Below are 16,636 nucleotides of genomic sequence, written 5' to 3'. Positions count from 1 at the left end.
AAATGAACTAATGCACCGACAGTCATTCTGTTCTAGGTTCAGCCGTGATGCCCACTGACACTCATATTCATTAGAGATGCTGCTTGATGTTGCCTGCCGGGCCTCTTCATTGCCGTAACATTGTTTACCTTTATTTCATTAGGGCCCGAAACTCATTAAGTAATAAGAACTTTGTTCTTTCTTTGAGCCCAATAGGCATAGAGGGGGATGTGTCTGGAAGTATCAAGCCTGTAGCCAGACAATGCATACCTCACAAACTGAAACTTCTGTGTGTTTTTTCTTCCTTCTTTAGACCTGTTGTTTGCAATGTGCTTCCCCTGGTTACAGAAACACAAGGTACAGAGCTGAGACAATTCCCCAAGATGTCCCCTCCAATTGACAGACATACTCACTCACACACACACACCTTTTATTTTAAGGAGCAAAGACAGATTCATCTTTCCACTCGTGAGGGCTAAAAACCAATAAACCCAAAATCCAAATGTAATTTGCTTGCACAATTCCACATGAAACAATTGTGGAAATGTACAAGACAGAAGATGGATGGAGTAATTATCTGGGGTTTTTCTTTCCAAATAAAATAGCAGAGTTAACAAAAAAAACTCTTTCCTCACCAGGGCTCAAAGAATTTCACAGTACAAAAATAAACCACAAGAACATTGGTTAAGACTCCTCCCTTTCTCAGGCAACTGTGAAAACCTTGGTTCAAATACAAATACAAATACTACTTTCAAATACTTTGCATGTTTGATTTAGCCTGTCTGGAGTGCCAGGTGGGCAGGTTTTGCACCTTCGCGACTATTCTATTGGTTCCATTGCGCCAGGCAAGCTCAATCAAGCTCAGCTAAAGCATTTGAAATGATTTAAATTTGAATCCAAGTCTGCAACTGGATGTGAGAGCTTCTGTCTGGTTAAAAGATGAGCGCCTTGTGTTTTGGTGTTCATGTCACTCTCATGTCAATGAAGAATATAGAGTAACTGTTCTGTCCCAGGCGCTTCTGTCTTGCTTTAGTTAGTTTCATAGGCAGTATAAGGTAATACACAGAAAACTCGCATCTCATCCGTACAGTACATTAAGAAATGGTTCAGGAACTTAGTGTGAGAAAGAATACAATGTTTTTTGACCATCTGGACAGCTTTGGGGGAAATTACAACATATACAGACGTGCTCAAATTTATTGGTACCCCTCCACAAAAAAACAAGAATGCACAATTCTCTGAAATAACTTAACTGACAAAAGTAATTGGCATCCAAATCAAATGTATTTATAAAGCCCTTCTTACATCAGCTGATATCTCAAAGTGCTGTACAGAAACCCAGCCTAAAACCCCAAACAGCAAGCAATGCAGGTGTAGAAGCACGGTGGCTAGGAAAAACTCCCTAGAAAGGCCAGAACCTAGGAAGAAACCTAGAGAGGAACCAGGCCAGTCCTCTTCTGGCTGTGCCGGGTGGAGATTATAACAGAACATGGCCAAGATGTTCAAATGTTCATAGATGACCAGCAGGGTCAAATAATAACACAGTGGTCCACCATTGTTTATTCCATATTTAATAGAAATCAGACTTTGCTTTTTATTTTTTACTCAACATAATATTGTACATAATAAAACATATGAAAATGGCACGGACAAAAATGGGACCCTTACCCTAATATTTTGTTGAACAACCTTTAGAGGCAATCATTGCAATCAAATGTTTTCTGTAGCTCTCAATGAGACTTCTGTGCCTGTTAACAGATAGTTTGGCCCACTTTTCCTGAGCAAACTGCTCCAGCTGTCTCAGGTTTGATGGGTGCCTTCTCCAGACTGCAAGTTTCTGCTCTTTCCATAGATGTTTGATAGGATTCATATCAGGACTCACAGAAGGCCACTTCAGAATAGTCAAATGTTTTGTTCTCATCCATTCTTGGGTGCTTTTAGCTGTGCGTTTTGGGACATTATCCTGTTGGAGGACCATTGACCTACGACTGAGACAGAGCTTTCTGACACTGGGCAGTATGTTTCTCTCAAGACTATCAAGGCATTCTGGAGATTTTATTGTGCCCTGCACAGGTTCAAGGCACCCTGTGCCAGGCGCAGCAAAGCAACCCCAAAACCTAACCGATGTTTCACTGTATGTATGGTGTTCTTTTCTTTGAAAGCTTCATTTTTTCATCTGTGAACATAGAGCTGGATGTGACTTGCCAAAAAACTCCAGTTTTGACTCATCTGTCCAAAGGACATTCTCCCAGAAGGATTGTGGCTTGTCAATATGCATTTTAGCAAATTCCTGTCTGGCTTTGTTTTCTTTCAAAAGTGGCTTTGTTTTTCTTTCAAAAGTGGAGTCCTCCTGGGTCTTCTTCCACTTTCACTCAAAAAGCGACGAATGGTGCGATCAGAAACTGACGTACCTTCACCTTGGATCTCTTTGGCAGTTATCCTTGGTTATTTTTCTACCATTCGCACTATCCTTCTGTTCAATCTGGGGTCGATGTTCCTCTTGCGGCCGCGCCCAGGGAGGTTGGCTGCAGTTCCATGGACCTTAAACTTGTTAATAATATTTGCAACTGTTGTCACAGGAACATCAAGCTGCTTGGAGATGGTCTTGTAGCCTTTACCATTACCATGCTTGTCTATTATTTTCTTTCTGATCTCCTCAGACAAATCTCTCCTTTGCTTTCTCTGGCTCATGTTCAGTGTGGTGCACACAATGATACCAAACAGCATAGTGACGACTTTACTCCATTTAAATAGGCTGAATGACTGATTACAAGATTGGAGACGTGTGTGATACTAATTATATTAAACTAATTAGTTTGAAATATCACTATACTCCAATGATTTATTATATTTTCTAAGGGGTACCAACAAATGTGTCCAGGCCATTTTAGAATGTCTTTGTGGAATAAGCAATAATTAATCTCTTTTCACAGCTTCTTTGCTTGATTCTATGACATACCAACAGCATGCAAGTATACATGATAAAATAGCTTTTAAATTCATCACTTTTCAGGAGGAATTAAGCATCATTTCAATGAGCTGTAAGGGTACCAACCAATTTGAGCACGTCTGTAAAAATGCAATGCTACTCAAATAGCTATAAAAAGCAGCAAATGCTTTATTGCCATTCGCACAGACTTAACAAGAGTGGACATGGTAATTCAGCTGTACCGTTTAGCTTTACCTCAGAGGGGAATTCTGCTGGAAATTACAGAAACATATGCAGCAAATAAAGTGAAAGAGGCCATGTTGTGGTTTTTTGGTAACGTACCAAAGTTTGCCAAAAAAGTTATACAAAACGATCTACACAAAGAAAATGCAATCCCTTCTCTTGTTCTTCAAATGAACATCCCTCACATGTCAAATATGGTTCAATACAAATACAACTATTAGAAAATACAATATTACTGCACTCTGCAGTAACATGTGTTACAGTCGTTACATAGATAGCCATATGGGACAGAGTAAAACGTTGAGAGACAGACAATGGCCAAACAGTAAACAGTGGTTTAAGTGGTCTCATGTAGTCTTATAAGCAGTGCTGTGTAACAGCGGCTCCACTTCCCATCTCGGATGTCGAGGGCGGCAGGGCAGCTGTGAGAGCGGACATCCCTGTGTTTGACCTCTGCCAGGTCAAGGTCGACGTTGACACCCTGGAGCTTGGCCTGGAGACAGCCGTGGAAGCTGGACTCCCCCTCTGGACACAGTCAAAGGTCAAAGAGAGGCCCTGTTCAAGTAACTGAGTTGTGCATCTTTCCTTCCTTCCTTCCTAGAAGTAATCACTGATGAGACATGACCGGACAGGTACTGTAGGGCAGAACTTGCAATCATCATTTAAAGGAGGAAGGAAGGAATGCACTTTCTTTATATTTATTTTGACATCTGAACGTACTGTAGTCATCCTTTTTTTATTGGTTATATGTCACCACATGACCAGGAAGCATATGGTCATTCTGGGGTGAAACGTGGAAAATGAGCTGATCTGATTTGTGAGGTGATCCAGGAAACATGAACATAGCGAGTTGAAAATAATGAGAGGAGATGTGGGTTGAAATTATGCAAAGTGGGAGGACAGTAGTAGTGGACAATAAATGGAGAGGATATAGAGAGAATGATTCTGGGACATGGTATGTGAGAAAGAATGAAAAAAGAAGAATGAGGTGAAACGAAGGAGAGAGCTGAAAATAAGAGGAAAGGTTGAGGGTGAGAGAGTGTGGGAAGAGTAGAATAGTAAAAAGGTGTGATGGGTCCACACTTAAAAATATGCTGCATAAAGCTTATATCATTTTTGATTTGATTAATTTCACTGCATCAGGGATAGCGTACACAGACGTTTCGGCTTTGCGGCCTTCTTAAGTGTGTAAGAGTAGAATTGTAAAAGAGTAAGAGGAATAGGATCAGTTGTTGTGGGAAGACAGTGTGAATAGGATTGGAAGAGAAAAGTATCTGGCCTAGAGTAGTACACTATCTAGGGAAAAGGGTGTCATTTGAGACTCAATTCTCACCTGGCCCACCCCCCAGGTACACCATGCTCCCTGGTTGGCTCAACACCCTCTTCAGGAGCTCATAGTCCCAATCTGTCAACTTCATGGTTGCCTTGGTTACGCCCATGCCAATCGCCAGCTGGCCTCACCTGCAACAGCAGGAACTGACTCTCACCAGAGCAGAGGGCCTGGGGGTAGCTGCGCATATGGAATAGAGTCCCCCTCAAACGCAGCATCAGTTCCTAGGGCACAGGAAACACTAACAATGGATGATTACAAACTTACCCAGGAGAGATTGTTTTTGCTTTATATCACCCCATAAGGCTGTGTTTGGATAGGGATTGGAGGTAATGCTTCGTTTGGGTTTAAAAAGGATCTCCGTTGGTCCAGAAAAATTGTTAACACATTGTCAAATGGATACAAATTTCATAAAGAGAGACAGCGAATGCCAGATCAACAATCGGTATCAACAAAACAATCTGCAACAGGAAACAGCAACACATCTGTTCGTGCCTTAGAAAGACGTAAAAGGTCAAAGTCAGGGTTTGTTCCACACAGCACAAAGAATGTGTGTTGAAGTCCAACAGAGATCTGTTCATGTATATATGTGAGGGGATTTCCAGGAGTTAAATCATCTTAAAGTATGGCATGTTGACACTGACATCATTTGAACAAAGCCTCTTTCGGAGAGTTTGACCTCTTCATGCTTGGCATTTTGCATGACATCACAACATGTGAGCATTGGGCTAATCAAGTCAGTTCTCAGACTCTATGGAGGCAGGAGTGTGTGTGTGTGTGACTTCTTTGTGACCTGCTGCTGTGTGTATGTGTGTGTGGGTGTGGGTGTGCGTGCATGTGTGTTTGAGTGACCCGCGTGAGTTTGTATGTGTATCCAGGCTGTGTCACAACCGGTCATGATTGGGAGTCCCATAGGGCGGCACACAATTGGCCCAGCGTGGTCCGGGTTAGGGTTTGGCCGGGGTAGGCCGTCATTGTAAAATAAGAATTAGTTAAATAAAGGTTACATGTATTGTGTGTGTGTGTATGTGTGTGTGTGTGTGCTTGTGTTGGCCATCTCTTTGCCATTTGTTAGGATTTGCCATTGTGCCATTCTTCAAGATCACAAGATCATTTCCAAAGCAGTAATAGTGAAGGATTGAGAGAAGATAGAGACTATAACGTAACAAAAAGCTGGTCCAGATCAGTTGGGCCGTGAGGCTGTATAGTTCCGGTGTGTTACCTGTGAAGGGTGGTTGAGTTTCAAGGAGAGGATGTAGTCGTTCTGAGTGTCTACGAGGATGAAGAGAGAGCCTCTGGCTGAAACCGTTCTGAGAGCTAGCTCCACAGAGAGAGTCCAGTCTGCACCATCTGGCTCAGCTGAAGAGCTTCCCAGCAGCACTGCAGACACAAAGACATACATAACATGCATATCACTCTGCACCCTAACCGGTGCACTTTCTTGTTCATACAGCAATGCAGTGTTCCTTTTACAGACCTTTGAATGTCGTCACGCTTTTTACATTAGTGACAAAATAAGGAAAGCACCTGATCCAAGTACTTAAACTTCAGCTTCAGATGTTATTGAAGTAATGGCAAGAATGAAATGTCGTGGGACAGTAGCTACAGTATGGGAGCCTGGTGGTTAAGTGCGTGGGGCTAGTAATTGAAAGGTCACTGATTAAAATCCCTAAGCAGCCAAGGTGGAAAATCTGTCAATGTGCCCTTGATCAAGGCACTTAACCTTAATTGCTCCTGCAAGTCGCTCTGGATAAGAGCATCTGCTAAATGAGGTAAATGTAAATGAGATGGGAGTTAACCTACCCCAAAGGGCCGCCCTCCTTTATGCAGTGGGTTAAGGAGGTGATGTCATCTCTGCCTCTGGGGAAGGTTAGGGGGTCCCAACATAAGTTTGACTTAACCTGGTCCCCATTAATACAATACGTGGAGAGCCTGTCTTTTACTTAGAGTAACTTGCATAGTTTGGTAAGCAGTCATATCTGTTCTAGTGGCCATTTGTGCTGATAAGAATTTTTATTGAACTTTTTCCATTGTTTTTGTTTCTATGACTGTTTTTCTGTTTGTTTCTGTCCTATTTCATTTACTTTTTTACACCTTTATTTTACTAGTCAAGTTAGTTAAGAAATAATTCATATTTTCAATGACGGCCTAGGAACAGTAGGTTAACTGCCTTGTTCAGGGGCAGAACGACAGATTTTTACCTTGTCAGCTCGGGGATTCGATCTTACAACCTTTACAAGTCCAACGCTCTAACCACTAGGCTACCTGCCACCCCATACTTTAATAGTATATCCTTTGTATGATGCCTTGGTTGGTGGGTGGATTGGAGGGAGGGTAGATTAGAGGGCGGAAGGGAGGATGGATTGGAGAGAGGGATGGATGGGAGGGCAGAAAGTAGGGATGGATGGATGAGAGAATGAGGGGTTGGGGTTGTTCCGTTTTTGTTCTCATATTTGAAAATCTATAAAATAAAATAAATAAATAAATATTTCAGCTACGTAAAGCCCTGTGAAGAAAATGATGCAGGGAATGGGAGTATGAAAACTATGACCTAAAATCGTTGGAAACTAATTCTAAGTCAAACATGTATTTTGGAATGATATTGTTGACAAACAGAACTGTTTCAGTCCCCCAAAAATTACTTATATTAATAAGTACACTGGGGTTGCATCACAAATTACACCCTATTCCCTGTGTAGTGTCCTACTTTTTACCCATAAATGGAATAGGGTGCCATTTGGGATACAGGCTGGGTTGCAGAAGAAGAAGGGCATGGGGTGGAACGTTGAAGCTTTGCTAGTGGGACACTAACTATATGAAAGAATGTAAGACTCTCTGTGGAGATGGGAGTTAACCAGGGATCTGGCTGGTTCTCATAACGTGAGATTTGCTTCTCTAATCTGTGTGTAATGATAACCACTGTGCTCTTGTCAACTCTAATAATGATTTTCACAGCTGGACTGCACAGCCTGGGACAGTTCTCTGACACACCAACTTTCTCACCATGATAAGAACAACAGGATCAAAGCAGAGCTCAGAGTTCAACCAATCCTGAGACAGCATGAACTGCAGTTCATATAATTTTAACATTGTATTTTATACTCTACACAAACAGCATGTGTCTGTTCTTTGAATGAACCCACTGTCCCTCTTAATCTGAATTAGACTATTTTAAAATGGAAAAATAAAAACAAGAAAGAACAGCGCTATGTAGTGAAGGGCAATCACTTGCGGCTTGTTTTTCTTTACAATTTCCTGTCTGTCTGTCTGTCTGTCTGTCTGTCTGTCTGTCTGTCTGTCTGTCTGTCTGTCTGTCAAGCTGAACCCTCTTTTGAATGGCTGCATGCGGAGCTGGGACTGGGTCAGTCAGGAATCCAGCATCCTGGAACGGACCCTGCAGGATTCCAAGGTGCAGAGGTGCTGGGTACATATTGCCCCTGGGTCCTACTTTCCTGGAGTCGGCTTTGTTGGCTTTAACCCTCTAGGTAGGCCACCTCAGTTCCCCGTCACATGACGAGGGACAGGATCTTTTTCTGACCACGTACCCTGACAGGGAAGAATTCAGGGACCTACATTTTAGGTCCTTGGAAACATTTAGGGGTAGTTGACCTTAACATTGTTCCCAAGCCCTCTGCAGTCACACATTTTCCTCCAAAAACCTCACTTCACATTTTACCACTACCCCTTCACGCTCTCTCTTAATGTCCCACCATCCTCCCACCCCATCTGCAACCCTGTGTTTTATTACTATTGCTCCTAACCATGGATTGCTGTTTGTGTGGGGTATAAAATAGTGTTCAAGTGATATGATCTACAGTTCATGTTCTCTTAGGAGTGGTTGAACACTGAGCCATATGCTATGCTTTGATCTTGTTGTCCTTATCATGGTGAGAAAGTTGGTGTGTCAGAGAACTGGCTCAGGCTGTGCGTTCCAACTCTGAAAATCATTATTAGTGTTTGAAAGAGCACAGTGGTTATCATTGCACACGGATTAGATGAGCAAACCTAATGTTATGAGAACCAGCCAGATCCCTGGTTAACTCCCATCTCCACAGACAGTCAGTGGTGTAAAGTACTTAAGTAAATATACTTTAAAGTACTTTTGGGGTATCTGTACTTTCCTATTTATATTTTCCCTGACACCCAAAAGTACTCGTTACATTTTGAATGCTTGGCAGGACAGGAAAATGGTCCAATTCACTCAATTTAGACTTTTGTATAGAGCCAAAAAATATGAAAAATGCTTGACTGTCGCAATAATTAAGGAGGGCATAGTAGCTAGTGTCCCACTAGCGAGCCTTCAATGTTTCACCCCATGCCCTTCTTCTTCTGCAACCCAGGCTGTGTCCCAAATGGCACGCTATTCCATTGTCAAAGACTCCAGTCACCCAAGTCAGACTGCTCTCTCTGCTACTGCAAGGCAAGCTGTACTGGAGCGCCAAGTCTAGGACCAAAAGGCTCCTTAACAGCTTCTACCCCCAAGCCATAAGACTGCTGAACAACTAAACTAATCAAACGCTGGGCCAATTGTGCACCACCCTGTGGGACTCCCAATCACAGCTGGATGTGATGCAGCCTGGATTCGAACAAATATTATTTACAATGAGGACCTACCCCGGCCAAACCCAGATAACGCTGGGCCAATTGTGCGCCGCCCTATGGGACTCCCAATCACGGCTGGATGTGATGCAGCTGGATTCGAACCAGGGACTGCAGTGACGCCTCTTCCACTGAGATGCAGTGCCTTAGACCGCTGCGCCACTCAGGAGTTAAGGGCTTCTAAGTAAGCATTTCACGGTAAGGTCTACACCTGTTGTATTCAGCGCATGTGACATTTCATTTGATTTATAGGTCAAATGTAGTACACTACACAGGGAATAGGGTGTATTTTGTGATGCAACCCCAGTGTACTTACTAATATTGTTCCCAAGTCCTCTGCAGTCACACATTTTCCTCCAAAAACCTCACTTCACATTTTACCACTACCCCTTCACGCTCTCTCTTAATGTCCCACCACCCTCCCACCCCATCTGCAACCCTGTGTTTCTTAACTATTGCTCCTAACCACAGAATGTAAAGTTCCTAACCTTTACTGTGCAGACACAAATTCCCTTCAAAAACCTCTCACAACATGCTAGCACTACCCCTTCTACACCTTAGTTATCTCTCACCTCCACCTCCAGCCTGTCTGCAACCCTGCTGTGTCCCTGTTAGGTCCTAACCCCTCTCTAGACACATTCCTTCCCATGGGTCCTCTCACATCCTCCCATTCTGCTCCCTGTCAGTCAGGTGGGTGTTAACAAGACTCACCCCCAGGGTAACTACTTCTAGTTGTAAATGAGAACTTGTTCTCAACTGGCCTACCTGGTTAAATAAAGGTGACATAAAATAAAATAATAAACTTGTCTATCTGGGACCAGGTCTCCGATGGAGATTCTTAGGATGCCGTTGCCTATCTCGGCCATGTGGCGCTCAGCAAACTGCTGAACTGTGACGACTGCCTCCGAGCCCACGCGTACAGCCACAGCTCCCTCCTGTTTCATCACTGTAATCGGCATCCATAATGTAGAGGTAAAATTTCAATTAGTTCAGGGGTCATATGTGGGCATGGCTTTTACGCTGGCCCTTAGGTTATTACAAGACCAACACTATTATTGCATGGTCATTACATTGGATAATACTGTCACGCCCTGGCCTTAGTTATCTTTGTTTTCTGTATTATTTTAGTTAGGTCAGGGTGTGACATGGGGGATGTTTGTGTGTGTTTGTCTCATCTTGGGTGGTTGTATTGTCTAGGGAGTTTTTGTAGAGTTCATGGGGTTGTGTTCAGTGTAGGTGTTTAGGTAAGTCTATGGTTGCCTGGAATGGTTCTCAATCAGAGACAGCTGTCTATCGTTGTCTCTGATTGGGAGCCATATTTAAGGCAGCCATAGGCATTAGGTAGGTTGTGGGTAATTGTCTGCCAAGCGCCGCCTGCGCTGCCCGTCTGCCCAGCACCGTCTGAGCTGCCCGTCTGTCCTGAGCCGTCAAAGCCGCCCGTCTGTCCTGAGCCTTCAAAGCCGCCCGTCTGTCCTGAGCCTTCAGAGCCGCCCGTCAGTCAGGAGCCGCTAGAGCCGTCCGTCAGTTAGGAGCCGCTAGAGCCGCCCGCCAGTCAGGAGCAGCCAGAGCCGCCCGCCAGTCAGGAGCAGCCAGAGCCGCCCGCCAGTCAGGAGCAGCCAGAGCCGCCCGCCAGTCAGGAGCAGCCAAAGCCGCCCGCCAGTCAGGAGCAGCCAGAGCCGCCCGCCAGTCAGGATCTGCCAGAGCCGCCCGCCAGCCAGGATCTGCCAGAGCCGCCCGCCAGCCAGGATCTGCCAGAGCCGCCCGCCAGCCAGGATCTGCCAGAGCCGCCCGCCAGCCAGGATCTGCCAGAGCCGCCCGTCAGCCAGGATCTGCCAGAGCCGTCAGTCAGCCAGGATCTGCCAGAGCCGTCAGTCAGCCAGGATCTGCCAGAGCCGTCAGTCAGCCAGGATCTGCCAGAGCCGTCAGTCAGCCAGGATCTGCCAGAGCCGTCAGTCAGCCAGGATCTGCCAGAGCTGTCAGTCAGCCAGGATCTGCCAGAGCCGCCCGCCAGCCAGGATCTGCCAGAGCCGCCAGTCAGTCATGAGCTGCACTTCAGTCCGGAGCTGCCCCTCAGTCCGGAGCTGCCCCTCAGTCCGGAGCTGCCCCTCAGTCCGGAGCTACCCCTCAGTCCGGAGCTGCCCCTCCGTCCAGTGGCGCCCTCTAGGATGGTATTCAGTCCAGGACTCGCTGAAAGGGTCGCCGCTCCAGAGGCGCCAACAAAGCGGGTAGTGACTATGGTGAAGTGGGGGCCCGCACCCGAGCCGCCGCCGTAAGAAGGCCCACCCGGACCCTCCCCTACTGTGTCAGGTTTTGCGGCCGGAGTCCGCACCTTTGGGGGGGGGGGGGGGGGTACTGTCACGCCCTGGCCTTAGTTATCTTTGTTTTCTGTATTATTTTAGTTAGGTCAGGGTGTGACATGGGGGATGTTTGTGTGTGTTTGTCTCATCTTGGGTGGTTGTATTGTCTAGGGAGTTTTTGTAGAGTTCATGGGGTTGTGTTCAGTGTAGGTGTTTAGGTAAGTCTATGGTTGCCTGGAATGGTTCTCAATCAGAGACAGCTGTCTATCGTTGTCTCTGATTGGGAGCCATATTTAAGGCAGGCATAGGCATTAGGTAGGTTGCGGGTAATTGTCTATGTTTGACGTTAGTAGCTTGTGTCTGCACTTTCGTTTATAGCTTCACGGTCGTTTGTTGTTTTTGTTTAGTTTGTATAGTGTTCGTGTTCGTTTTTCATCTTCTCAAAATAAAGTGAAGATGTATCTATATCACGCTGCGCCTTGGTCCACTCTTTCACCGAACGACGATCATGACAAATACATTGGTATTGGATCACTAATACATAGCCCATGTGGGTATTACATTGTATTGACATGGTTATTACATGGCCCACATGGTTATTACATTGCTATTGCATGGCTATCACAGGTAACTGACAAAATAATGGAAACACTTGACTAAATGAGGGATACAAAGTATATTGAAAGCAGTTGCTTCCACACAGGTGTGGTTCCTGAGTTAATTAAGCAATTAATGACCCATCATGCTTAGGGTTGCGTATAAAAATGCTGGGCAGGGCATTATTTTGGATACCATGGCTATGCCCCCATAGGATGACAGTGCCCCCATCCACAGGGCACCAGCAGTCACCGAATGGTTTGAGCATGAGAACAATGTCAACCATATGTCATGGCCGTCTCAGTCACCAGATCTCAACCCAATTGCAGAGGTGCATAAAGATGGCGGCCCCCATGCACTTACCACAAATATCTCATACTGTACAGTCGTGGCCAAAAGTTTTGAGAATGACACAAATATACATTTTCACCAAGTTTGCTGCCTCAGTTTGTATGATGGCAATTTACATAAACTCCAAAATGTAATGAAGAGTGATCAGATGAATTGCAATTAATTGCAAAGTCCCTCTTTGCCATGCAAATTAACTGAATCCCCAAAAAACATTTCCACTGCATTTCAGCACTGCCACAAAAGGACCAGCTGACATCATGCCAGTGATTCTCTCGTTAACACAGGTGTGAGTGTTGACGAGGACAAGGCTGGAGATCACTCTGTCATGCTGATTGCATTCCAATAACAGACTGGAAGCTTCAAAAGGAGGGTGGTGCTTGGAATCATTGTTCTTCCTCTGTCAATCATGGTTACCTGCAAGGAAACACGTGCTGTCATCATTGCTTTGCACAAAAAGGGCTTCACAGGCAAGGATATTGCTGCCAGTAAGATTGTACCTAAATCAACCATTTATCGGATCATCAAGAACTTCAAGGAGAGCGGTTCAATTGTTGTGAAGAAGGCTTCAGGGCGCCCAAGAAAGTCCAGCAAGTGCCAGGACCATCTCCTAAAGTTGATTCAGCTGCGGGATCGGGGCACCACCAGTACAGAGCTTGCTCAGGAATGGCAGCAGGCAGGTGTGAGTGCATCTGCACGCACAGTGAGGCGAAGACTTTTGGAGGATGGCCTGGTGTCAAGAAGGGCAGCAAAGAAGCCACTTCTCGCCAGGAAAAACATCAGGGACAGACTGATATTCTGCAAAAGGTACAGGGATTGGACTGCGAGGACTGGGGTAAAGTCATTTTCTCTGATGCATCCCCTTTCCGATTGTTTGGGGCATCCGGAAAAAAGCTTGTCCGGAGAAGACAATGTGAGCTCTACCATCAGTCCTGTGTCATGCCAACAGTAACGCATCCTGTGTGGGGTTGCTTCTCAGCCAAGGGAGTGGGCTCACTCACAATTTTGCCTAAGAACACAGCCATGAATAAAGAATGGTACGAACACATCCTCTGAGAGCAACTTCTCCCAACCATCCAGGAACAGTTTGGTGACGAACAATGCCTTTTCCAGCATGATGGAGCACCTTGCCATAAGGAAAAAGTGATAACTAAGTGGCTCGGGGAACAAAACATCGATATTTTGGGTCCATGGCCAGGAAACTCCCCAGACCTTAATCCCATTGAGAACTTGTGGTCAATCCTCAAGAGGCTGGTGGACAAACAAAAACCCACAAATTCTGACAAACTCCAAGCATTGATTATGCAAGAATGGGCTGCCATCAGTCAGAATGTGGCCCAGAAGTTAATTGACAGCATGCCAGGGCGGATTGCAGAGGTCTTGAAAAAGAAGGGTCAACACTGCAAATATTGACTCGTTGCATCAACTTCATGTAATTGTCAATAAAAGCCTTTGACACTCATGAAATGCTTGTAATTATACTTCAGTATTCCATAGTAACATCTGACAAAAATATCTAACGACACTGAGGCAGCAGACTTTGTGAAAATTAATATTTGTGTCATTCTCAAAACTTTTGGCCACGACTGTACATTATCCATTACTCTTTTTCCTTGTGTGTTCATTAGCACAGTAAACATGATCCCCATTTTAGCTTCAAGATGCCGGCAATTAGAAAAAACTAAAAAGTAGATTGTGCTGATTTATTGGCACATTGAACAATATTGTGTGCCGTAGTTCAAAATCTCATTGCATATTGGTAAAACAATGAAGTCATATTTGAATTCTGACATCTTTATGCACGTTCATCATTGAACACTTATGGGAGATTCTGGAGCGCGCCAAAGACTGTTTCCACCACGATCAACAAAACACCAAATGATGGAATTTCTCGTGGAAGAATGGTGTCACATCCCTCCAATAGAGTTCCAAACACTTGTAGAATCTATGCCAAGGCGCATTGAAGCTGTCATAATGGCCCTACGCCCTATTAAGACACTTTATGTTGGTGTTTCCCTTATTTTGTCAGTTACCTGTACGGTAATTATGTTATGGTTATAACATAGCCTACTGTCACAAAGTAATTTAGAGGGTACTGTTCAGAACCTCACCTTTTTCCACTCCCCATCACCGATCTTGGGCCCTGAGGTGACGAGGACCTGTCCGTCCCCGTGGCTCGTCTGGACGCTCAGGTTCCCATGGACCACCGCCAGCAGGAAGTAGTTCTGCTGCCTGTCGATGTCCCCAAAGAATATCACCCCCTCCGGGTCCAGACTCAGAGTCAAAGCTACAGATGGACAGACATGTCAAAACACAGACATTATCATAACAGCTCTTATTGAGCATACACAAAACATTAAGAACACCTGCTCTTTCCAAGACATAGATTGACCAGGTGAATCCATGTGAAAGCTATGATCCCCTTATTCATGTAACTTGTTAAATCCACTTCAATCAGTGTAGATGAAAGGGAGGAGACAGGTTAAAGAAGGATTTTTAAGCCTTGAGACATGGATTGTGTTAAGGTGTTCTTAATGTTTTGGACACTCAGTGTATATAAATGAGAGACTAGGTGGGACCTGGTACAGTCAGTGTGGTTCAGCCGGATGTGCCCCGGCTGGTTAAATGTTCTGAAAGGGGAGTGCTCAGTGGTGTCATGATCCCTATAGTCTACCTGGTCAACTCTGTGACCTTGTAGTCCAGAATGGGGACATTCCCCACAGAGCTCTTCCTAGTGTAGTGTAGAGGAGATGTGAGGATCTGGACAAAAGAATAGCATTCCGGTGATGTCTATGGGGTTGAAACAACACAATAACACTGTTCATATAGGCAAAATTTGTGATGATAGGAAAGCTAGCTAAACCAACAAGAGTGACATTTACGTAACCAAACAATTTCTAACAATTGCTGCACTAATTAGATGATGGAGGAAAAAACCTGTGTGTGTATGTATGTGTGTGTGTGTGTGTGTGTGTGTGTGTGTGTGTGTGTGTGTGTGTTTGTGTACTCACAGTAACTGTGTTAGCAGGGTTGGGTAGGTTACTTTCTAAATGTAATCCGTTAAGGTTACTAGTTACCTGTCCAAAAATCAGTAACCTCATTTCTGGATTACCCAAACTCAGTAACGTAATCTGATTACTTTGTTACTTTTGTATTACTTTCCCCTTAAGAGGTATTTGAAGACAAAAAAGATCCATCAAATGCATTTGGTGTGTCATCCTAGTGGTCTCTGATTTGTGGTCAGAATCGCTCAGCTGGAACAAACAAACTTGCACCCTTTTTCAATGCTGAATTGAATGTCATTGAGAAAACAGAAAGTGTCACATATTTTTTTCACACACGTCCTTTCTGAATTGACAAGTAATCCAAGAAGTAATCTACTTTTTCAAAAGTATCTCTAATCTGATTCAAATATTTTTGTTGGTACCGTAACTGATACCGTTTTGTAATCAGATTACATGCAATCAGTTACTCCCCAACCCTGTGTGAGTAGAACCATAAAGTAAAATAATGTAATTGTTTCGTCTCTTGCCTCCAGCATCCGTTCAAGCGTTGGATGAACCCACATCCCTAGGGTCAGCAGTGCTAGCACTAACCTCTTCCATGCAAACAATCTACTTACGTCTACTTCTTTTCACTGTCCTTTGGGGTGTTTGATTCTCTTAACCAGACGTTCCTTGAGGGGTTTATGTTGTATGCTCGTCTCAAGTCCGATTCTTTGGTCCTGGTCCTTCGTCTGGCCCTCTAGGCTATGTACTGGGCTGGAGCATCACCTGATGAGACAAGAGATACAGGGAAGCTGAGAAGTCTTGAGAAATTGGTCTCTTTCCCAGAGTTTGGCAAACCTGGTCCTGGCAGATAAGGATGGAGATGAGCCAACAAAAAAAACCATGATGGGGAGATCAATGTCTGGGTCAAGGTGTGTGTGTTTGTGTGTGTCAGATAGTGTCCAAACCACAGATGCTATTATGTAATTCTTTGGTCCAAACAGAGAGGGAACACTGACCCCTTTTAAAGTCATTGTTCTTGGCAAGTGTAATTTTTTTTTTTAAAGCACTTGAATCTCAATGGTCTATTTAAGGAATTGGTTTGGCGTCAGAAAAGGGATGGCTCGGTAGAAACGTTAAGTATTTTTCCAAATCCTTCGTAAGCCATGCTGTGGCATCATAAAGAGATTTGTTCCGACATGTTTTTGATATTACATGCGTCCTTTCATTTGAAAAGCAAGACTGGTGTCAATCTGCAGGGGAATTGTAGATTGCAGGTGGAAATTGAGAAGTCTCACACTATGTGGTCGACATCGAAGTAACACAT

The 16,636-nt window shown here is 44.4% G+C and overlaps 1 pseudogene; it reads right to left on the bottom strand.

Annotated features, from left to right (window-relative positions):
• Nucleotides 1-3,488: 3,488 nt before the first annotated feature.
• On the bottom strand, nucleotides 3,489-16,636 carry LOC120018636 (annotated as a pseudogene).

The sequence above is a fragment of the Salvelinus namaycush genome, chromosome 23 (assembly GCF_016432855.1).
Source record: "Salvelinus namaycush isolate Seneca chromosome 23, SaNama_1.0, whole genome shotgun sequence".
Lineage (NCBI taxonomy): Eukaryota > Metazoa > Chordata > Actinopteri > Salmoniformes > Salmonidae > Salvelinus > Salvelinus namaycush.
The sequence above is the reverse complement of the archived record's forward strand: the minus strand, read 5'-3'. Positions and strand labels throughout refer to the sequence as shown.